Source organism: Bufo bufo, chromosome 5 (assembly GCF_905171765.1).
Source record: "Bufo bufo chromosome 5, aBufBuf1.1, whole genome shotgun sequence".
Classification (NCBI taxonomy): Eukaryota; Metazoa; Chordata; class Amphibia; order Anura; family Bufonidae; genus Bufo; species Bufo bufo.
This window is the reverse complement of record NC_053393.1, coordinates 122,488,285-122,513,802: the sequence shown is the minus strand read 5'-3', so window position 1 is coordinate 122,513,802 and position 25,518 is coordinate 122,488,285. Positions and strand designations below refer to the sequence as shown.

Sequence of the window (25,518 nt, the reverse complement as noted above, 5' to 3'; positions counted from 1 at the left end):
AGCTAAGCAACAGTTCTGCGGGCAATGGGGGACCGAGTGCACCTTCGGAACCCCGTTACACAATATCTATACTTATATAAAAAACATAAAATCCTGCAGATTTGGCACTGGCCACTAAGCCTAATAATAGGAGCCACTTGTTGGTCAGTACAGATCACTTTACTACAGTTAGCTGCTTATCTGTCGTTATACTCCTGCCTGTAATGATATCACCTCTGTGTATAGATAACAGAGGATCCACCATTCACAATAGGTGATTATCAAATCGTATCTATTCTTTCCTTGTACAATGACGTCTGCACAGGTCACAGAGCATGCCTAGAAAACTCTCCCATAGAGTCAATGAGGTCCCTCCTGACCATTGTGTCTATGGACCATGGGGCTGTCATAAAGCAATTTATTTAATGATTTGCAAATGCTGTTAAGAACAGCTCAGGCAAGATGGTTGCCCCTATTATCATGTTCAGAAAATAGAATTAAGAAATGTGTAATCAGAAAGTAAAACAGATTAGAAAAATAGATATATGTTGCTATGTGGTTTTAACTGAGCAGTCAGTGTGGCCAAAGTTATGGATACAGTCAAACGAGCAGTGCTATACTGTCTTCATAACTCCACTAAAAATAAAAGGGAGCAATGGAAGCAACATAGCACGGCAAGCTAAGCTGTTTTCAAAGATTCAGTGTTATAGCAACCAGGAGCAGATTGGCCATAGACCTTACAGGAAAATTTCCCGGTGGGCCGATGCCCAGGGGGCCACCTGAGCCCTCCTCATGGCCAGTTTTTGGGGATGTATTTTGTGCTGCTGGCAGCAGTATTTTGTGTTGGACTGTGGTATTTGGCTCTGTTGGGGTGGTATAATGTGCCACAATATGGTATTGCTGGCCCTGACTTCCATCAATTTGGACCCGACTACAAAACGGGGCCACTTTTAGTACTTTTTCAAGGGCCGCTTTAAGTTCCCAGTCCCCCCATGATAGCAACAGTGTAGCATAGCCCAGCTGACTTTTTCCATAACTTCAGCCCCCCTGAACAACTCAGAAGACAGGTATTCGGAGCTCAGCCACAAATGGTTGAAAAGGGAATGCTACCTTAAAGGGGTATTCTCATCTGGACATTTATGGCATATCGACAGGGCACTTATGGCATATTGAGATGTTCCTAGCTCAAGAATGGGCCTTGTCTCGCAGCAACTGTGATTAGAGTTTTAGTGAAAATCACTGCATTTTTGTGATTATTGAATGCACATCTTGTAAAAGGGAAAACATGGTTTAAATGTGTCACACTGTGGATGCCATTTGGGGATGATTTGTAATTTTGACAATTACCTCCGCGTAATCTATATACCGTATGTTATTTATTTGGTATGAAGTTGTCATAGTTTTGAAACCCGGAAACCTTTACACAACTCAACATTCATTAAATCCCTATAGAAAGACTGACATCTGCAGGATGTATTTATATATGCCACAACAAGGAATATACTATATATATTGTGGTAAGGTGTACAGTGCTGGAAGGCATGTTGTCCCACTCGGGTACCTCAGATGCGTGAGACAGATAAGATCCAGAGAGTGGCAGTTGTCTCAGCAAAAGCATAGTTTGCTGAGACAGTTTTGTATACATTTTCTGGGCTGGATTTTACTTGGACTGGCAGTTAGGATTGGTAGAGGGAGCTGCCAGTCCACACTCTTCTGGCACGGGTATTCCCTTTCACCTGAGGTGATCACAGGTGAGGCCTGCTCTAATCAGGCTGCGATAAACCACCTCCCAGTGTGTCAGTCAGAGGAGTGTGTGTTATCAGAGATTCAGTGTGCAATAGAGGCCTGCTGGAGTCTGAGAGAGTGGTCTCAGCCAGGCTGGCTGAGGGGCCACGGGGCTAGGTGTTTTCCCGAACGTTGGGGGACTCCGTGAGATTCGGGAAGTGACTGTCGCAAGGCCAGAGACAGGCGGACTTCTGGGCCACAATCCCCCAAAAGGACTGGACTTTGTTACAGCCTAGGAAGTGCTGGAGCACAGGCTGGAAAAGCCGTATAGTCGTACCGTGTGTGAACGGTGTTATAAGTGAGGTAAGAATACTCCTGTTTAGTTAGAGCCCAGATCGGCAAGGTGTTTATTTTGTGTTTTGTTCTGTGAAAATAAACCTCACATTTGGACCTGCAACCCGGCTGTTGTGGAGATGAATGTGCTAACTAATGACCCCTGAGAAAGAGCTAATCCCTCACTAATATATATATATACACACACACACTATGAAAGAGAGGTGCTTGTAGCCCAATGTTAAATGACCATACAACATATAAACATAAGAGCACAAGATATTAAGACCAAGGTGAATTCATATGTATTATAAGTGAAGCCATTGTGATACAAAAAGACTTAAAGGGATATTACGGTTGCAACTTACAGAACTTTTACGTTATGGATTTTCTAATACTCTCTGTATCTATTCTTTACAGTTTGTAAGATCTCTGTTTGCAGTCATTCCATGTAAGCCTTATTGTTTACTTCCAGTGGATGATAATCTGTCCTGATTATGTAAATATTGTGGGGATTTGCTCTGGTAGACAGGCTAGCGGACGCAATATAGAGGCAACCACAAAATCTTTAACTTAAACAGTTCAGTGTTTTATTCACACATAAGGAAAAACATAAAGTGACATTTTGCAGTCTAGGTGTTTGTTCACACCATGAAAAGTCCACAGAACAAAAACCTTCACCTGGTTTGCAGTTTCTCCATCTGTGGTCCCCAGCAGGCTTTAGGGGCCTGTTTCTCAGCATGCGGCTCCCAGCCCTTTTGCACAGCACAAGTTTTCAGATCCCAAAACACACAGGGACTGACAGCGCTCCATTGTCAGAGAGGAGTAATCCACACCCAGCTGAGACTGCTGGCTGGGTTTGATAAAGGCCAGTAAAGACCCGGCCTGGAGTGTGGGGAGAAGCCACCCACCCAGCACTTTGGCTACTCCCAGTAAGAGCCGGCCCGGATCAGCTTACAGCCATTCTAAAATAGCAAAGTGTCAACCAGCACTAGTTGCCGCTGACACTTGAAAATACCGGCTCTTACTTCACCGAGGCCAGGGACCTCAGTGACACATACCTTCCGTCAATGACGGACCTTGCGCCTTCCTACAATATTTACATGTCCAGAATAGATTTTCATTCCCTGGAAGTAAAGAATCAATGTGACTGCAAGCAGAGATCTTGAAAACTGTCAGTAAATAATAAAGTAAATTAGAAATATAAATAACTTTTCATTATACAAAGAATTTGCTGAACCTTTAATAACCTCTTTATTGATTTGCAGTTTAATATAAATCCCATCTTTAGTGTATTCCACAACATTAGACTTTTCAGTATGGGTTCTAAAAAGGGAATCTGTCAGCAGTTTTAACCATGCTAAACTGTTGACAGCACTAGGTAGGGGCTAGGGAGAGTAGTACAAACTGGAGATGAGCGAATCGATTCTAACTAATCATCTCATTAGTAGTGTTGAGCGCGAATATTCGAATAGCGAATTTTTATCACGAATATCGGCACTTCAAGAATTTGCGAATATTTAGAATATAGCGCTATATATTCGTAAAATCAAATATTCGTTTGTTTTTTCATAGTACACATGATCCCTCCCTGCTTCTAGCTTGTGAGCCAATGAGAAGGCTGCAAGAGTTTAGCAACTTCCCTAGCAACCAATAGGAAAGTTGCCTACCACTTACTATATAAGAGAACCTCCCCACAGCCATTTTGTGCTGTTTCATGCAGTTGTGAGAGAGAGAGGAGTGTGATCTTTGTGCTGTGCTGAATTCCTGTGACTTTTGATACCTCATATATATAATCCAGATAGTGTTAGATAGTGTAGGTTAGTCGGTGAATAGTGTAGCTGATAGGTTCGAGTGTAGGGTGTTCGGTACATTAGTTAGGTAGCTCATATATATAATCCAGATAGGTAGTGTAGGTTAGTGAGTGAATAGTGTAGCTGATAGGGTCCAGTGAAGGGTGTAGTGAAGGGCTGCAACGATTAATCAATGTTATCGATAATATTCGATAACGGAATTTGTTGTCGACGAATCCCGTTATCGAATAATCGGCTGATTCGTTGCCATGCGGGCGGGAGCGGGTGGTCAGGCGCTATGCCTGCGGGTCCCGTAAATCCTGCACGCTCCCGCACCGCCGCAGTTAAAGAGATCTGTCATCTAGTTTTACCCTATAGAGCTACGGACATGCAGGGATAGATCTCAGGTAGCATGTCCGCAAATTACCTGTCCCATAGCTCTGTGTGTTTTTTTTCCTTGAAAAAATGATTTTATAGATATGTAAATTAGCCAAGTAAGGTGCCCAAGGCATGGTTACTTACGGTTAAGGAGCCCAGCCACGCCCCCTGTGAAGGAGCCCAGCACCGTCTGCATCCAGGAATCTCCTCCTTGCTCACAAAGTTACAGTGCCGTAATCTCACGATGCGCGAGCTAGCGCATGCACAGTGTCGGCAAAGTGTTCGTCCCCTTTGTTGGCATCAGCCTCAGTGAACAAACTGCGCATGTGCCAGCTCGCGCATCACGAGATTACGGCACTGTAATTTTGTGAGCAAGGAGGAGATTCCTGGATGCAGGCGGTGCTGGGCTCCTTCACAGGGGGCGTGGCTGGGCTCCTTAACCGTAAGTAACCACGACTTGGGGACCTTACATGGCTAATTTGCATATCTATAAAATCATTTTTTAAACTAAATAAAACTACACAGAGCTATGGGACAGGTATATTGCTGACATGCTAGCGGAGATCTATCCCTGCATGTCAGCAGCTCTATAGGGTAAAACTAGGTGACAGATTCCCTTTAAGTCCCTGACCCCTGACTTTCAGTCCCACCCTCCTCTGACCCTCCGCTCACCAATCAGGTGTTCTAACAAAAATCCTTACTTCGTGAAAATACCTTACCCTCAACTTCCGGGGGTGTGCTCCTCAACTTCCAGGGGTGTGTGCTTCAGTGCAAGCGCACTACCATGGCACGGGTAAGGTAAAATTACAGGGAGGTGTTCTAACAAAAATCCTTACTTCGTGAAAATATCTCTTCCCCCCGCCCCCTGCTGCCTGACGCGTTACGTCGTGCGTAATGCTACGTTGTGCGTATTTTCATGGAGCTTCAGCCTGCCCTGGAGGACCTCACCCGTACCACGCTAAGCGCACCTGCCTTCGGTAGGCCAGTTGCCCGCTGTATAATGTGCCCTGCTCAGGGATCATGCTGCCACTGTTACTGCCGCATTGCCACAGTGTCCCAGGCCTTTGCACATTGCTATACACATGGGGGTATGTGCAAAGCATTGCACCCTAGTGTCTGTAGTACAGACACTATGATGCAATGCTATTCCCAGTCTGCACATACCCCCATGTGTATAGTAGGAGTGTACATACTAGGGTATACAGTATACAATAGTTTTATTAAAATGTAAATAAGCCCCTCCCTCAATATTCCTATTCTTATTGTATTTTTAAATAATTAATGTCATTTTTTGAATTATGTAACTCCATAAATTGTTTTAATATGGCCTTTGTACATAATTTTTCAAGTTAAATCATATAACCCCCTTTTTTTGTCATTTTGGTGTTTTTCCCGATTACTTGATTGAAATTATCGACAACTAATCGATTATTCAAATAATAGTTAGCTGCAGCCCTAGTGTAGTGTAGGTTAGATAGAGATATAGTATAGTGTAGGCTTTTGCTGTCTGTTTCGTGTGTGAAAAAAAAATTAAGTTTGTTTCTGTGTTTTGGTGTTAGGGTTTCGTGTGGGTAGTGATTAGTGTCAGCGTCTTTTGTCTTTGAAAAAACAAACAAAAAAAAGTATTTTTCTTGTGTTTTAGAGTTAGTGTTTTAGCGTTTCATGTGGGTAGTGATTGGTGTCAGCATTCTTAGTCTGTGAAAAAACAAACAAAAAAAAGTTTTTTTCTGTGTCTTAGGGTTAATGTTTTAGGGTTTCGTGTGGGTAGTGATTAGTGTCATCGTATTTTCTCTGTGAAAAAAAACTAAAACAAAAAGTCTTTTTCTGTGTTTTAGGGTTACTGTTTTGGGGTTTTGTATGGGTAGTGATTAGTGTCAGCGTCTTTTTTCTGTGAAAAAACAAACAAAAAAAAAACTGAATTTTTTTTTTCTGTGTCGTAGGGCTTCGTGTATATTTTATTATACCTTTTTTGCCCCATTGTCCCCAGCCCAATAAAGTTTGCCCAATTTCCCTCATTATTTTCCTTATATAGATATTTTTTTGTATATAAAAACACATCATTAGTGCACGTGAGCGTGTCGGCAGCCGTGGTCGTGGTAGAGGAGTTGGTTCCAGTGCTGGACTGCTGCCCACGGAGGGGAGGGCGCAGGTGGCAGGGACATCTGCCTCAACCGCCCCATTTCATCTCAAGACGCCGAGGCAGTGGTGTCATTCGTAACACAAGCTAGTGGCACGGAGTCCTCTGCCCCGGCTCTGAGCAGCAGCAGCAGCTCTCCGCCTCCTGCAGGACCAGCCCCCAAGAATTGACACTGATGCTGTTTGACAGCAACAGTGAGAGGGACATCTTGGGGGTGGTAATGCAGGAGAGTGGGCTAGAGCTTGGTCCAGATGCTGTGGACCTTTTGGAAGGGATGGAGGAGGAGGAAGAGGGGGTACCGCCCGTCAGTACCCCAGTGATATTCCTTTTAACTGGTGCGGGTGGTTTCAGCCACAGAACCCCCGCACCTAGTCAGACCCAGGTGTCAGCAAAGGGACAAAGGAGCCAAGTCAGGGGCTCCACATCTGCTGTTCCCCTCAGTCAACCACTGGTCGTCCTTGGGTCTGACATTACAGGGGATGAAGAGGAGGGTGACATAGAATGGGTGCCACCTCTCTTGTCAGGTGACAGCAGCACTGATGAAGAAGGTAGGCACCCGAGGCAAACGGTGCGCCAGGTCACCAGGGAGCCCAGTGGCATGGGCTCTACTGGTAATGGCAGCAGGAGGCGGTGGCAGCAGCAGCAGGTCCCGCCTCCACCTGTGCGCACCGAGCCCGAACAGGTGCAAGCCAGCACCACCCCATCTGACAGGAGGTCAGTGCGTAAGTCGCCTGTTTGGGCTTACTTCACCCTGGCAGCAGACGATGTGACAATTGCCATCTGTGAGGTGTGCCATGCCAGGCTGTGCCATGCCATGTGAGGAGAGAGAGGTCTGTTGCTCGGCTGAGTACCACTGCCCTTACCCAGCACCTGAGAGTCAACCACTGGCAGTAGTGGGAACAGATGCAGGGTGGTCGCAGCAGTGTGCAGGGGACAGCAGCTCCTGCCACTGTCCTGCAGCCTCCCCACCCCCTTCCAACAATGCATTCCCACTCCCCCACTCCCTCTCCTAGAGGTACTGGTACCAGCAGCCAACCTCTGCCTCCTCTGCACCCTCCTCTATAGCCTCCACTGCCATCCGGCACCAGCCGTCGTTTGCCGACGCATTTGAACGCACCACGCCCTACGCCCCCGGGGACCGACGCGTGCGTTTATTCAATGGCCTCCTGGCAAGGGTTATCGTACATCTGCTCCCCTTCAATATTGTGGACTGAAATCTATTCCAGCAGATGTTGGAGCAGGCCTAACCCAGATGGCATGTCCCCAGCCGCCATTTCTTTGCCAGGACCGGCGTCCCTGCCCTACACCAGCACATTGTGCAGAATGTATCCCTGCTGCTGGATCACACTGTCAGCGACAGGGTGCATCTGACAATGGATGCCTGGACCAGCAGACATGTGCAGGGACGATACATCAGTTTTACAGCCCATTGGGTGTCCCTCCGAGGCACTGGGGAGGAATCATCAGATGTGGCAGCATCTCAGTTTGTGGTGCCGCCCCGGGGTGTCCGGAGGAGAACTGCTGCTCACCCTCAAGCCACCTTCTCCACCGCTACTGAGCCCCCCAGCAAGCGTCCCCGTAGCTATGCAAGTGTGGGGCACATCCGCTGGCAGGCCATGCTCCAGCTTGTGAGCTTAGGGGAACGGAGACAGACTGGACCTGATGTTCTGGCCACCCTTCAGACTCAGGTCCACAAGTGGCTGACACCCCGAAGGCTCCAGGCAGATATGGTTGACTGTGACAACGGCAGCAACCTCCTCGCCGCCCTTAATGCTGGCAGTCTAACACACGTGCCCTGCATGGCACATGTCCTCAACCTTGTGGTACAGAAGTTCCTACGCACATACCCAAGGTTGAGCGACATCGTACAACGTGTACATAGGATTGCCAGCCACTTCCAATGCTCCCCAACCGCCACCGCATCCCTGTACAAACTGCAGCAGGACAACAGCCTGCCAGCTCATAGGTTGATTGTCGACAGCGTGACATGGTGGAACTTCACCCTCAACATGCTGGAGAGGTTGTGGGAGCAGCAATGGGCGGTGAAAGAATACCTGCTAGACCAAGGCACTTCCGGGCCATCACACCCACTCCCCTATATCACCAATGCGGAGTGGCGGCAGATACACCAGGTCTGCCACATGTTGGCCCCATTCGAGCAGGCAACTAAGATGGTCAGCAGGGAGCATGTCGGCCTCAATGACGTGCTCCCCATAGTGTTCCTGCTGGACAGGACACTAGATCACGTGCTCGATGTTGGGGAGAGTTCCTTGGTGGAGCAAGAAGAGGCAACAATGCTCTACCAAGACCAGGCCCAGGAAAAAAGGAAGAATTTGTTGAGGAGTTTGCTGACATCCAGGAGTCTGAGCCTGGTCAGGAAGGATAGCCGGTGCTGGGGGCACCGTTAGTCCGGGAGAGGGGTGGATCCCACAGGGAGCAGCAGTAGGACCAAGATGTCATGGTCCCGAGCAGCCAAGAAGAGTCCCAGTGGGAGAGGGATGATTTTTGGTTGGCCACCCTTTTAGACCCTCGCTGCAAGTGGAAACTAGAGCAGTTCATCCCAGCCGGCCGGAGGGATGCCCGTATGAATAACCTGCGGGCCTGTCTGATCCTCCGGCTGGAGCAGGCAAGCCCTCAGCCTCACGCTCCAGTTCTCCCCGCCCATCTCACACAGCAGGTGGCTGGCCCAAGCAGCTCCAGCAGAGTAGGTGATCTGATGGGTGAGATGAGGTTGTTCTACCAGTCTGCACAATCCAGTAGCAGCAGCAGCAGCAGCCACCACCAGCGGCTGGCCCGCATGGTGGCAGACTACATGGGTTCCGTCGGTGCTTCCGACAGCATGAGCACCGACGACCCCATGGAGCACTGTATTGTCAGGCTGGACACCTGCTGTGAGCTCGCTCAGTATGCTCTGGAAGTACTGTCTTGCCCCCCGTCCAGCGCAAACTGTCTGACTCCATGGACAGACTGACATTTATCAAAATGAACGAGTCCTGGATCGGCAGAGACTTCTTGGCCCCCGCCGTCTGTTCCGGGCGCTGAAGGGTCCCTTGTCAATCCCTCTCCTTGGCTCTCCCGCTCAAACTTCGTTGTTTTTTAACTTCTGTATTTATTTCTTGATGAATTTTTTTATTTATTCATTTATAACTTTATTTATATATTTCTATATTGATCAATTTATTTATGTATTTATTTATTTATGGATGCATTTATTAATATATTTATTTATTGATTTTATTTATATATTTTTCTATTGTTGAAATTCTTTCCTTTTTTTAGCGAACATTTTTTTTTTCCAATTGATGAGTTTATTTATATATTTTTTCATTAATTTATTAAACCTCTTATTGATTTATTCATTAATTTAACTAATTGTTGAAATATACTACACATTAAGCCCGTTAGAATAACAGGCGCTAGAACAGTAGTTCATAAACATTGGTAGGAACAGTAGATCTTAAATGTCAAGGGAACTTGACCACATTGGCTTTTTGTGTCGAATAACACGATTAAATTAATAATCGTTTTAGCCCTAGTATAGTGTAACCCTTAGTCCTCTGTTTGATCTCTGGACAATGCCCTCCATACATAAACCATACTGGAAAATAGACCTCTCAGATACCAAGTGGCACACAGCGCTCCATACGCTGCCCACACTGGTCTGCTCTCAGTTTCCATATCGGCACATCGAGTCTGGAGAAAAACACTGTGGTAACGCAGCCTGCCACGCTGTGTGCTGATTCCTCCAAGCCAGAGGGCAGCGGGACTGGCGGTGTTTAGCAGCAGCTCTCATCCTCTTTTTTTCTGTGAAGTCATGGTTACCGGCGCTCGCACGACCCATACATGATCAGCGCCACACACACGCAGTGCTCCAGCCATCGGCAGTACCCAGCCGTCCTCTGCCCGTCAGAGCACAGAAGCCAGTGAAGAACAAGCTTGCCTCGGCCCGGGTGTGGAAGTGTCCCCGGCTCTGCCGCCGGGATCAGTTCCCCTCCCCTCGGTAATGACTCAGTCACAGCCCCCGGCTGCTGGCAGGGTCCTCGGCGGCTCCCTCCAGTGTGCATCCCAGATCATCTATCGCATGTCATGCTGCAGAATAAGACTTTAGCTGTGAGGCTTGGCTACACACAAGGGTAGTGTCACACAGCCAGGGGCAGACTTCACCAGGAAGGGGCTGACAGGCATCGGGGAGCACCTACACTGTCATCTAGCAGAGCGGAGTTTGAAGTCTGTTTTGAAGGCAACATGTGTTCTAGAGTTACATTGAACTGCCGGTAAACTTACCCCACAAAACGAATGCAGCTGTGCTTCATCTTTGTGGACACAGCACACGGTGCGGCAGGCTGCGATACTGCAGTGTTCTTCTCCAGACTCGATGTGCCCGATATGGAAACAGACCAGTGCGGGCAGCGCGTGGAGCTTATGTCGTACTAATTTATTGTGGGCTGTACAAAATTAAAATACAATCGATAAAACTATTTTGTCAAAGGAAAATATTGCTTTTTGTATGCATGGGAGCACAATCCTGCTCTAGACGACAAACCTGCTGCTTTAAGAGGTGTCTAAGTTTACTTTTGGTGTTGCCTAGGTCTGGTGGGGGCCCATTCCTGGGAACACATTCCTGCTGCAAACAAAGAACCTGCTGCTGTCTGTTCCTGCTGAGTTAGGCCGAGCTATGTGTAGGCCTTAGACTCGACCATCAACATGTACCTGCTGCTGCCTGTCCTGATCATGTTAATTTATGTGTACGCCTTATACTCCACCATTGCCTTTATCTGCTGCTGCTGTCTGTCCTGACCTTGATGAGTTATGTGTCGGCCTTGTCCTACAGAGTTACCATTTCCCTGCTGCTGTCTGTTCTGTTCCTGCTGAGTTAGGGCCAGCTATGTGTATGCTTTATACTACGGCGTTACCATTTACCTGCTGCTGTCTGTTCTGTTCCTGCTGATTTACGCCCAAATATGTGCATGCCTGACACTACAGCGTTACCGTTTTCCAGCTGCTGCTGTCTATTCTGATATTACTGAGTTAGGCCCAGCTATACAGGGAGTGCAGAATTATTAGGCAAGTTGTATTTTTGAGGATTAATTTTATTATTGAACAACAACCATGTTCTCAATGAACCCAAAAAACTCATTAATATCAAAGCTGAATATTTTTGGAAGTAGTTTTTAGTTTATTTTTAGTTTTAGCTATTTTAGGGGGATATCTGTGTGTGCAGGTGACTATTACTGTGCATAATTATTAGGCAACTTAACAAAAAACTAATATATACCCATTTTAATTATTTATTTTTACCAGTGAAACCAATATAACATCTCAACATTCACAAATATACATTTCTGACATTCAAAAACAAAACAAAAACAAATCCGTGACCAATATAGCCACCTTTCTTTGCAAGGACACTCAAAAGCCTGCCATCCATGGATTCTGTCAGTGTTTTGATCTGTTCACCATCAACATTACGTGCAGCAGCAACCACAGCCTCCCAGACACTGTTCAGAGAGGTGTACTGTTTTCCCTCCTTGTAAATCTCACATTTGATGATGGACCACAGGTTCTCAATGGGGTTCAGATCAGGTGAACAAGGAGGCCATGTCATTAGATTTTCTTCTTTTATACCCTTTCTTGCCAGCCACGCTGTGGAGTACTTGGACGCGTGTGATGGAGCATTGTCCTGCATGAAAATCATGTTTTTCTTGAAGGATGCAGACTTCTTCCTGTACCACTGCTTGAAGAAGGTGTCTTCCAGAAACTGGCAGTAGGACTGGGAGTTGAGCTTGACTCCATCCTCAACCCGAAAAGGCCCCACAAGCTCATCTTTGATGATACCAGCCCAAACCAGTACTCCACCTCCACCTTGCTGGCGTCTGAGTCGGACTGGAGCTCTCTGCTCTTTACCAATCTAGCCACGGGCCCATTCATGTGGCCCATCAAGACTCACTCTCATTTCATCAGTCCATAAAACCTTAGAAAAATCAGTCTTGAGATATTTCTTGGCCCAGTCTTGACGTTTCAGCTTGTGTGTCTTGTTCAGTGGTGGTCGTCTTTCAGCCTTTCTTACCTTGGCCATGTCTCTGAGTATTGCACACCTTGTGCTTTTGGGCACTCCAGTGATGTTGCAGCTCTGAAATATGGCCAAACTGGTGGCAAGTGGCATCTTGGCAGCTGCACGCTTGACTTTTCTCAGTTCATGGGCAGTTATTTTGCACCTTGGTTTTTCCACACGCTTCTTGCGACCCTGTTGACTATTTTGAATGAAACGCTTGATTGTTCGATGATCACGCTTCAGAAGCTTTGCATTTTTAAGAGTGCTGCATCCCTCTGCAAGATATCTCACTATTTTCGACTTTTCTGAGCCCGTCAAGTCCTTCTTTTGACCCATTTTGCCAAAGGAAAGGAAGTTGCCTAATAATTATGCACACCTAATATAGGGTGTTGATGTCATTAGACCACACCCCTTCTCATTACAGAGATGCACATCACCTAATATGCTTAATTGGTAGTAGGCTTTCGAGCCTATACAGCTTGGAGTAAGACAACATGCATAAAGAGGATGATGTGGTCAAAATACTCATTTGCCTAATAATTCTGCACGCAGTGTATGTATGACGTATACTACGGCGTTATTATTTACCAGCGGCTGCTATCTGTCCTGATATTGCTGAGTTATGCCCAGCTATGTGTATGCCCTATACTATAGCGTTACCATTTCCCTGCTGCTGTCTGTTCTGTTCCTGCTGAGTTAGGCCCAGCTATGTATATGCTTTACACTACAGCGTTACCATTTACCTGCTGCTGTCTGTCCTGCTGAGTTTGTTCTAGCTAGGTGTAGGCCTTATACTATACCCTTAACAATTACCTGCTGCTGCTGTCTGTCCAGATCCTGCTGAGGACTACCATCATAGACCACTTATTCGCCCATTGACTTTATCAACTATCGAGTATTAGAATTCTATTAAACTGGTGGTCATGCTTCATTGTTTGCACATGTGCTCTGTTCATCATATATTGTCAATATTTACATATATATATATATATATATATATATTTCTTTTGAATAAAATACAATCATGCGGTGTTACTCTTAATATACCAAAAAACTTTATTTATTTTTTTATGTTATAATTTTGCTTTACTTGGGTTTTGGACAGCCCTGGTGTGGTTCTTACTAAAACTAGGTGAGGACCGGATGTGGGCTTCACTTGTGAAAAGGTCTTGTCTTGTGCAGTTAACATTATACAGGACTGATTGACGACCCTAATAAAATTTTATTATTTTATTGTTTGTTTTAATCAGGACTTAAGTTTGAACATAGTGTTGTCTGTCATCCAGAACTGGATGCCTGACTTCCATGTTGACCTCTCTACATGGTTGGGTGTGACTGGCGTTATACTCATCCGTGTGGTAATCCTGTTTTGGGAATGGAGCGTTATTGCCAAATCTATATATACATTTTTATTTGATGTTACTTCCTGACAACTATGAAATGATACTGTACACATAAGATTTTTATAGAATCAAAGCTTTTCATTTTTCAATATAAACTGTGATATATAATATACTTGAAGCTATGTCACCATTTTGCGAGTTACTCTTATCATTTCCAATGTTTGCTATCATGTGACCGCATAGACAGGATGCGTTTGTGGCTCAGCTTGCGTTTAGTTTCTGGTGCGAACACGTGATCTGTTATCATGTGAACCCTATCTGTCTATGGACACTAGCGGCATGTGTGTTCCTCCTTCGATGCAATCACATTATTGCATCACATTTTTCTTTATGTAATGTGGAAGCAATGCGCCAACATGCGCTGTTATCCAAACAGAACGCTATATTGGATCCATGCTGGTTAGTTATTGGCCCCCTCTATTATGTTTTTAATCGGTACACCGGATATTTTAATGACAAAATTGCTTTTTGACATATTTTTTTTATCTGGAATTGTGATTAATTAGTCTACTTTCACACTCGCGTTTTGGCTTTCAGTTCCGTCCAGGGCTCTCACAAGCAGTCCAAAACGGATCAGTTTGCATTCTAATGCATTCTGAATGGAAAAGGATCCGCTCAGAATGCATCAGTTTGCATCAGTTCAGTCTCCATTCCGAAACAAAGGTATAGGACGGCTCACCCTTGTGATGGTGATGTATAGGTGCTCCAATCAATTGCGACACCCTACTCACCAAAGTTAATTAAATATATAGAAAGTGAATGGGCACTCTGATAGATGGAGTCACATATGGAATAAAATCAATATCAAGTTTATTTATATCACACAATAATATGTCACTATGGTATATTGGTATTAGCTGTTAAAAGGTCCTGACATAAGTAAAAGACAAAAGATATATAAAATATATATATAGATAAGAATAAAATATACAATCAATATAAAAATCAATATAATAATATGAGTAATTGGTTTCCTCCTATCGGGTCCAGATGGGAAGGAACCAGTTATTAGCACATTGTGGAAGCTAAATGCAATTCTATTAACTTAACAGGCACAGTTGTTATATATGTATCCTGATAGGTATCTATTGAGAAGGCCTCTGGTATACTGGGACGGTTTGTAGTTAATATTCGTAAATGTGAGGTCAAGAGTCTAGAGTTCCTCAAAAATGAATGTATGATAATCCTACAATCGTTGTACAAGCTCAGATTTGCTTGTCAGAGAATGATAGTTCTTTCTTCTTCCACAGTTATATGCGTGTGTCAGTAATGGCATACAAACGGTTTATAGACAGTGGCACTTTCAAAATAAACCGTTGTTCTAGATAGATTACACAGCAGAAGGTGATTGTTACAGAGGTTTAGTAAGCTCTCAGTGTGAGCAGATAGTACTCACGTTTAGCAGCCTCAGTTCGTGGCGTCCCACGTGCTGTGCTTATATGATAAGCTTACCTACTGTTAAACATCTTTCTTATGGTTGTACAGGGTGGGCCATTTATATGGATACACCTTAATAAAATGGGAATGGTTGGTGATATTAACTTCCTGTTTGTGGCACATTAGTATATGTGAGGGGGGAAACTTTTCAAGATGGGTGGTGACCATGGCGGCCATTTTGAAGTCGGACATTTTGAATCCAACTTTTGTTTTTTCAATAGAAAGAGGGTCATGTGACACATCAAACTTATTGGGAATTTCACAAGAAAAACAATGGTGTGCTTGGATTTAACGTAACTTTATTCTTTCATGATTTATTTACAAGTTTCTGACCACTTATAAAATGTGTTCAATGTGCTGCCCATTGTGTTGGATTGTCAATGCAACCCTCTTCTCCCACTCTTCACACACTGATAGCAACACCGCAGGAGAAATGCTAGCACAGGCTTCCAGTATCCGTAGTTTCAGGTGCTGCACATTTCGTATCACCTGAAGGCAATCGTCTATGCTGTGAAGATACGAGATGTGCAGCACCTGAAACTAGGCTAGGTAGCCCTGCCTAAGAACGGAATAGCCGCCCTGATAAGGACGATCCCGTGTTCTGGAACCTCCTTGTGAAACCTGAATAGACCCTGTAATACTGATGGATCCCTACTGTGGGGTCTGCTCTAGGTACACAAAACAAAAAAACAAGTATAGATAAACAGTATAGAGAGCAACAGGCCAACCACACTCATAGATGCTCAGTGGTGTGGGTGGAAAGTTGCCAACAATAAATATGTCATAAAGGATGCACAGGTAGCCACTGGTATGGCTATCTATGAATGTGCATCATCAAATGGACGATCTCACTGTGTAGACCCCACACACCAGAATCAATGTGCGACGTCAACACACCAAAAGTCGGCGTTCACATTTGTACATATCAGTGTATAATTAAGGATGTATATACACGTACGGCACCAGAAGCACTACATGTATTAGTATGCAATCAGGTGCCAGTGTCCCAACGCGTTTCACCCTGATTGTCGGGTTCCTCAGGGGACATATATCAAAGTACAATGCTATTATTTGGCATCAATAAGAGGTAACCAAACCGTTGGTAGGGTCCTCAATTATGATGACACCATTCGACCAGATCATTCACTGGTCGCATTAAGTTCAATCACCCAATAGCTTTAAGTAATCAAACACAGGGACCACATAAGGGGGCCTATGGAATACGCTGGAAAAAAGAGTCATTCGCCAGTGTGGATATATGTCCACATAGATATCCAGGCGTGCATGAGCATAAGTAATTCCCACGTAAATAGTCAGAGTGACAACCTCCTACAGTCACATATGTGTGATGCCATGTGTGATATCATGGCCAACAAGTAACAAGATACTACTTGCGTGTCCAAAAGCGGCCAGGGATGGCCCAGGCTATCTGTGGAGATGGTCACTCAAGCCATAGCCCGCATATACACTGTTTGCGACATAAATGATAATCAAAGTTAAATGCCAGATGGGACCAGAAACCAACCTTTTATAAGTGGGAGGAATTGGGACACTGGCACATGATTGCATACTAATACATGTAGTGCTTCTGGTGCCATACGTGTATATACATCCTTAATTATACGCTGATATGTACAAATGTGAACGGCGACTTTTGGTGTGTTGACGTCGCACATTGATTCTGGTGTGTGGGGTCTACACAGTGAGATCGTCCATTTGATGATGCACATTCATAGATAGCCATACCAGTGGCTACCTGTGCATCCTTTATGACATATTTATTGTTGGCAACTTTCCACCCACACCACTGAGCATCTATGAGTGTGGTTGGCCTGTTGCTATACTGTTTATCTATACTTGTTTTTTTGTTTTGTGTACCTAGAGCAGACCCCACAGTAGGGATCCATCAGTATTACAGGGTCTATTCAGGTTTCACAAGGAGGTTCCAGAACACGGGATCGTCCTTATCAGGGCGGCTATTCCGTTCTTAGGCAGGGCTACCTAGCCCAGGGCCAGGAATAGGGACAGATTAGACTCCATCTCTGTCCATTCCGTCCATCTCTGACCCGTATTTTTGGACGATTACAAGTATCATCTTCCATGTCATCAAGGATATATCTTCTCTTTGTTCTTTTCTATGTATGTCTGTGGGAGTTTTTGTTATTTTATGTCTAAATTAGATTAAAGGCTACGTTTTAAACAGGTCGTTCCCTGTGATTACACTAATGAATATGAGCCAAACGGATCCGTCCTGGCACACAATGTAAGCCAATGGGGATGGATCTGTTTTCACTGACACAATCTGGCACAATAGAAAACAGATCCATCCTCCATTGACTTTCCATGGTGTTCAAGACGGATCTGTCTTGGCTATGTTAAAGATAATACAAACGGATCCGTTCTGAACGGATGCAGACGGTTGTATTATCTGAACGGATCCGTCCATCACGGATCCGCACAAAAAGCGAGTGTGAAAGTAGCCTTAGGGCTCTTTCACACTTGCGTTGTTCTGTTCCGGCATAGAGTTCCGTCGTCGGGGCTCTATGCCGGAAGAATCCTGATCAGGATTATCCCCATGCATTCTGAAGATACAAGATGTGCAGCACCTGAAACTACGGATACTGGAAGCCTGTGCTAGCATTTCTCCTGCGGTGTTGCTATCAGTGTGTGAAGAGTGGGAGAAGAGGGTTGCATTGACAATCCAACACAATGGGCAGCACATTGAACACATTTTATAAGTGGTCAGAAACTTGTAAATAACTCATGAAAGAATAAAGTTACGTTAAAACCAAGCACACCATTGATTTTCTTGTGAAATTCCCAATAAGTTTGATGTGTCACATGACCCTCTTCCTATTGAAAAAGCAAAAGTTGGATTCAAAATGGCCGACTTCAAAATGGCCGCCATGGTCACCACCCATCTTGAAAAGTTTCCCCCCTCACATATACTAATGTGCCACAAACAGGAAGTTAATATCACCAACCATTCCCATTTTATTAAGGTGTATCCATATAAATGGCCCACCCTTTAGTTTTCATTAAATAATCATCTGAGTTTGTATTTGTAATTGGCACCATTCACTTTTGTCAGTTTGAGAAAGGTCTCATTGTGTGGACTGAAACGTCGCATTTGGTTGAATAAACGCACATTTTCTTGAGGCTGTGCCGTGTTATGAGTGTGTGTGTGTGTATGTGTGTATATATATATATATATATATATATAATTATAATTATTTTTAATTTTTTTAAATTTCTTGTGGGCTTTACAGTCTTAAAAATCCTTTGAAATAAAAATTGTCAAAGGGATATATTCAGAGATGTGTGTTTTTTTTTTTTTTTTTGGGGTTGCATCGGTCTGGCGGGGGTCCATTCATGGGAATATATTTCTGCTACAAACAAAGAACCGGCTCCAGTCTGTTCTGACTGAATTTGGCCCAGCTATGTGTAGGCCTTATACTACACCATTGCCATTTATCTGCTGATGTCTTTCCGGATGAGTTTGGGCGAGCTATGTTTAGGCCTTATACTACAGCGTTACCATGTACCTGCTGCTTCTACTGTCTGTCCTGATCCTGCTGAGTTTTGTGTAGGCCGTTTACTCCACTATTACCTCTACCTGCTGCTGTATGTCCTAATCTAGATGAGTTTGCCCCAGGACTAAAGGGGCCTTCCTGCAACCTTATAGGTTAAAATGAATCAAAAACATAACAATATCTAAAAACAAAAGCACATGTTAGAACGTAAAGAAATATTTATTAACAATGTTGAGGAACAAATATGCCTTTAAGGAAACTTTTTTAGTTTATTATGGAGATCCAGCAACTCCTGGATCCCCTTACAGTGCAACTCCTCCAGCTGATGCACCTTCTTATCCAGATGCTGCTGATGTAACCTTCTTTGCTGCTCCTGTATTATCTTTTACTGGGCTCTGATCTCCAGCATTGCCCTCTGGTCATCCTGCTGCAGCTGCATATTTAGTTTTTTAATTTGCTGAGTACTGTTAGAATAAAAAAATAAATAATGATAATTACTTTAATTAACATTAAGAGGCAATTAGTGCATTGTGTGGAGTATTTGTTAAAGCACTGACGATTTACATTATAATTCGTTAGTTAATTTTTCTCCTTTCTGCCCAGGCCATTTTGAGCAAATCTGACATGTGTCACTTTATGTGGTAGTAACTTTAAAGGGAGTCTTTCACCGAATATGACCATTACAGACCACTCAGATCAGGTTCTCCATTACTTTCCCCAGATTACTATGGTACCTTACATATTGCACTCCATCGCCGATTTGCTCCAAAAAACACTTTTATACCATATGGTAATTAGGTTCTGAAGGTGCCCAGGGGCGGCGTTCATGCGGCTGGTGCCCAGGCCCCTGAGCGCTTTGCTTACCAAACCCCTCCTCTTTCACCCCTCTGGCCCGCCCTTGTTTAATCTCATTACCTCCTCCTCTCTGTCTGAAATCCCGCGTCCTCGCCGCTCCACACATTCCCGGCGCGTGCGCACTGCATTGCCCATTATGGGCAGAGGGACAGGGACTTTTAATGCGCTAGCGCCAGCCTGCGCAACCCGATCAAGCCGGCGGAGGCACGGGATTTCAGACGGAGAGGAGGAGGTAATCAGATTAAACAAGGGCAGGCCAGAGGGGTGAAAGAGGAGGGGTTTGGTAAGCAAAGCGCCGAGGGGCCTGGGCACCGGCCGCATGAACGCCGCATGAACACCGCCCATATGGTATAAAAGTGTTTTTTGGAGCAAAGCGGCAATGGAGTGCAACATGAAAGGTACCATAGTAATCTGGGGAAAGTAATGGAGAACCTGATCTGAGTGGTCTGTATTGGTCATATTTGGTGAAAGACTCCCTTTAAATTGCTTTTACTTATCCAGGCCATTATGAGATTGTTTTCTCGTCACATATTGTATTTCATGACAGTGGAAAGTGGAAAAATTCAGTCACAAAATTTCATTTCTATTTTTTTTTTATTACAAAATTCACAAAAAATTTGATCACTTGGTATTATGCTTTTTGTGATGTAAGGTGTTGCACCTCATTCACACAGAGCTTTATTCCTCGAATGCAGGTATTCACTTAATCCGGCTCAAGACAGACACCTCTAGATTAAATCGCAGTATACTTCCACGCAGGTTTGAAAGCTCAGCATGTAATCTCTGTATGGTTCTCTGTATGGTTCAGAACCGCCCACACCTTTATGCTGAGCCGTCGTGGGCTATCTGCAAGATGTCATAAACCGCACAATAGTGAGGGTACCACAAGCACAGTTAAAATCATCAGTTTTATTATACTCACAGAAAGGAAGTAATTTTTCAGCATGTCATTACAACAGTGGTCTTTTCGCTTCGCAAACACAGTCCCACCATATTGACATTTTAATTGTGAAAAACCCACTTCATTCAAGGAGACCAGCAGCGCAAATACCATTGAAACCTAGCGACTCTTTTTTACTCTTTTATTGCATTGATATTTTTATACTGCTGGTTATTACGGACGTGGCGATACCTAATATGTATACTTTTTTTTGTATTTTATTACACAATAATAGCATTTTTGAACCAAAATAAATCATGTTTTAATGTCTTCATATTCTGAGAGCCATATTTGTTTTATTTTTTGGGCAATTGTCTTAGGTAGGGGCTCATTTTTGCAGGATGAGGTGACGATTAAATTGGTACTATTTGGGGGGTCATATGCCATTTTGATTGCATCGTGTTGCACTTTTAGTGATGTAATGTGCCAAAAAAATGGTTTATTTAGCACAGTTCTTATTAAAAAAAAAATTAGCGGTGTTCACATGAGTGGTTAGGTCATGTGATAATTTTTTAGAGCTGGTCGATACAGACCCGGCGATACATAATATGTCTAATTTTCTTTTTTTCACTATTTTTTTACATTTTTATTTAACTTTATTTTGGAAAAAGGATGCTTTTTTTTTTCTTGAAAAATTGTTTTTTTAAAACCTATACTTTTTAAACATTTTTTTTCAGTTTATTTTTCGTCCCCCTCTGGTACTTCAACTTTTGGGGGTCTGATCCCCTTTACAACGCATTACAATACTTCTGTATTGTAATGCATTGGCTGTAAGTGTATTATCAGTGTAATACAGGGGGCTGTATCTCACAGGCCCTCCTGGAATGCAGCCACAATGCCTAAGGAAGGCATCGGGCTACCTTCCCTGCCATCGGGTCCCCGTCACCGCAGCACGGGGATCCGATGGACACCCCGCACATGTCTGAAGCTCGCACGTGCCGCGGCCGTGCAGGGGTCAGTGACTTCACCGATGCCGGCGCATACAGCAGGGGTACGGCTATCGGTGACTGCCGGACCCCTGCCCCCGATTGGGCGGGCGCAGCTCCTGCACCCGCCTGATCACCATGCAGTACATTTACGTCACTGGGCTTTAAGTCACGTCCATTTCTGACGTACATGTACGTCATCGGGCGTTAAGGAGTTAAGTGGGGGATGTATCTAATGTAATGATGTACGGGGCCTTTTACTGGAATACAGAATGATGATTGCAGTTTATGTAAATATATATATATATATATTTCTGTGTGTGTAGAACGCACAAAATCAGCTGGTTACATCATACATCTGTACCTCGCTGTGTGTATAAATATATATATATATATATATATACTCATGGCGAGGTAGAGATGTATGATGTAACCGGCTGATTTGCTACATGTCACAGCAGTTAATAAGTAATCATTTGTAAAGGGATGAAATACTTATTTCCATAACTGTATATATACATTACAGAGTGTTGGAGAGGGATACAAAAGTAATGTAAGCATTGTATCTCTGCATTTTCTGTCACGGATCTCACTGATCCGCTCCAAATTCCTCCTCTTCAAATCCGATCATTTTTTTTATATGGCCATCCTAGGGTGATTGCCCTTAAACTTCCTCTTGAGCTTAGAACGGATCTCAATCACAATGGCCTGCTTCTCAGCGTGGACCCGGGTCCGGTCATAGCCCCTTTAATACAAGTATTGTAAATAATGTCCTCAGCAAAACATCAAAAAGTATTTTGTCTTCGAAGGGGAAATATTAGATTTAATGTTACCGTTATAAGATCGGATTGTATTGTGGGGAGTGACTGTAGAAATATGACATAACCTTTCAATAGGATTATATACATACACAATGATAACGGCACATAGAAAACACTAAATAATAAAACATATATTAACAATGCATTTGAATATAAAGGGCTTTAGGCCAAAAGTCGTTAGGTATCATTTATTAAGTATAGGACATTCATAAAAAGAGTTTGTCTAATATATGTTGTTTCAAAAAATTACACCATAATCTTGTTACCAACATTTTTTTAAATAGCGTCATACAGTTGTTGTCTCAATGGTTAAAATAAAACCATACAATCCATCGGCAGTGACCATGCTTGCACAGTACAGGTACAGTAGCGGATTTATCCAAGCTCTACTGTTCCCAGCCAAATGATAGGGTGGCACGTTTTCACAATACTAACCAAGCATGTGCACTACTGATGTATCGCAGGGTTGGTGTAACCACGGAAACGTGACAGGGATTTAAATGTTTATCCAACGTTTTATGTTTACATACAGGGATAAAATATATGTAGATATACTGCTGTTTATTAAGAATCTACAACTCAAAGCATGTCCAGACATAATATAGCTACCTGCTTACAGCAGGCCATGATGGAAATGATACTATCCCTACAGCAGGACATACTACAGTGGTCAAGGCTGCTGTCATCAATCAGTAAGTGACCAGTAATAAAGCCTTTTAATTCCATACAGAAAAAAGGTTGCTATATGGAAAAAACGGTTATTGCATCAATCATTTACATGTGCTTTTTACAATGCATTAAAATATATCCGTAGTCCCCCAAAAATATTACTAATAACGCATAGAAGGACGGTGATTAAAACATTGTTTGAAACTCAATACATACTATTCAAAATTTATACACATATGCATGGGTTAGCTTACCTAAGTTGCGGCGTTTGGCGGAATTGCCCTTCTCCCACTCTCGGGCCAACATCTCCTGGGTCACCTCATCCCAGCCACGCTCCTTCAAAATTTTGTCATGGTATTGATCACACCGGGTGTCCCAGACCTGGGGACGCTCTTGGATCAAGGACAGAAGCTTTTCAACATCCATGCTTCCTCTTGGTTTGCAGCCAAGCCAGACAGCTTCAAGCCGGTTACAGGTACATGTGCTCAGCCAAAGTTTGGCAACAAGAAACACATGGCCACAGTGGGCTGGGCCTAGCATTTGTTAATGACGGATCTGCAAAAAACGGATGACATACAGATGCGCTCCGTATGCATTCCGCCATTTTTTTTGCGGACCTATTGACTTTAATGGAGCAACGGAAAGTGATTTGCGGGCAATAATAAAACATGTTCTATCTTTCAACGGAACGGAAAAAACGGAAAAGGAATGCATACGGAGTACATTCCGTTTTTTTTGCGGAACCATTGAAATGAATGGTTCCGTATATGGAACGCAAAAAACGGCCCGCAAAACGGAAAATAAAAACGGTAATGTGAAAGAGGCCTAAAGCTTCGCCTCCTGGACACTTAAGAAGCAGAACCTGGTGGAATAAAAGTTTATAACTAGGGTTCGTACCGAACTTTAGGATTTTTGGACCCCGAACTTTTCAGTAAAAGTTCGGGTTCGAGTTCGGTGTTTGGCGATTTAATGGTGCTTTTTGAAAGGCTGCAGAGCAGCCAATCAACAAGTGTTTAACTCTTATGCCCTTAGAAGCCATCACAGCCACGCCTACTAATGGCATGGCTGTGATTGGCCAGTGCAGCACGTGACCCAGCCTCTATATAAGCTGGAGTCATGTAGCGCTGCACGTCACTCTGCTGTTACTAGTGTAGGGAGAGGATGCTGCTGCTGTGAGGGAGAGAATAGGAAAGAATCCATCTGTTATCAGAACTTGTTAACTCAGCCATCTACATAGATTTAGTTGTGTGGGTGCAGTGCAACATTTTTTTACCCTGCCCTGAGCCCAGTGACACAGAAAAATAACTTTTATCCGTCTGTTAGTTAGGTGGGCGTCGGCGGCCATTTTGTGCAAGTTCAGTGCACCAGCACAGCATATGTGCCAGGGACAATAATTTAACCCTGTTCTTTTAGTTCAGTGGGCAACATATACCCATTTTTTTAAGTGCACCTACACTGCATATTTGCCAGGGGAAGGCAAAATAATATAGGGAATCGTTCTGTGAGTTCAGGGACCAGGGGGTTACATATTCAAAAAAAATTTCCCGTAAAGTACAATCCAAGTAAATCCATCTGTTAGATTCTGTGGGGACAAATTATATTTTTTTTGCTAAAAAGTACATTTGCGCCGTGCACTGCATTTGTGACAGTCCAATACAAGCGTTAAACACAACTGTTATATTCTGGTTTTAAAAAAACAATCATTTTGTGCAAGACCCTACATCTGGGGCCTTTGCTGCATTTGTCAGTCAAATACAAGCTTTAAATACTGCAATTATATTCTGGGTTTAAAAAAACACCCATTTTGTGCAAGACACTACATCTGGGGCCTTTCCTGCATTTGTGACAGTAAAATACAAGCTTTAAAGGGATTCTGTCACCAGGATTTACCCTACAGAGATATTCATATGTGCCCATCAGTCTCCTTGTTTTGTATTAAATGATCCCACTCTTACTGCTCTGTGTGTCTTTTATTATGCAAATTACCTTGATAAGGAGCCCAAGGGGTTGTCCCACGATTCGTTGGAGCCCGGCCGCGCCCATCGTTCCGGAGCCCAGCACCGCCTACCAGTTAATTTATTCACTGCACTTGCCCTGACGTCAATCCTTCCAAGCGCCGTAATTTCGCGCAGGCGCAGTGTACACAGTAGTCTGCGCCCGTGAGGACTACTGGCACAGGCTTCGTCGATCCAACTGCGCATGCTCTTCTAAAATAGACCATGCTCCCCTGTATTAACTCATGCAGCGCTGCTAGTTGCTCTGCTTCTCATTCAAAGCCAAACAGCTCAACTTCGGCATTTAAGCCTCTGGGCATCAGTGTATCAATGTTAAAAATTCACTGCGTTTCTTTTCTTGATAGATTTTTAATGTGATCCCCTCCTCTTACTTCTTTTTTTTACTATTTCAAGCCCAACAAATGATGATCCCTCTATTCTTCCATTATGGTTTTCCTTATAGTGTCTAGACAGGGGGTGTCCCTCAGATTTTTTTCTTTATGTTATATACATGCTCACTTATACGTTTTTTTAGGGCTCTTT

At 43.8% G+C, this 25,518-nt stretch overlaps 1 long non-coding RNA gene across 1 annotated transcript; it reads left to right on the top strand.

The window, feature by feature from the left end:
• Positions 1-523: 523 nt before the first annotated feature.
• On the top strand, positions 524-25,171 carry LOC121002218. The gene is made up of 4 exons (XR_005779253.1): positions 524-537; positions 1,660-1,664; positions 13,503-13,512; positions 24,977-25,171. It is a non-coding gene; the product is annotated as an uncharacterized LOC121002218 (long non-coding RNA).
• The last annotated feature ends 347 nt before the right edge of the window (positions 25,172-25,518 follow it).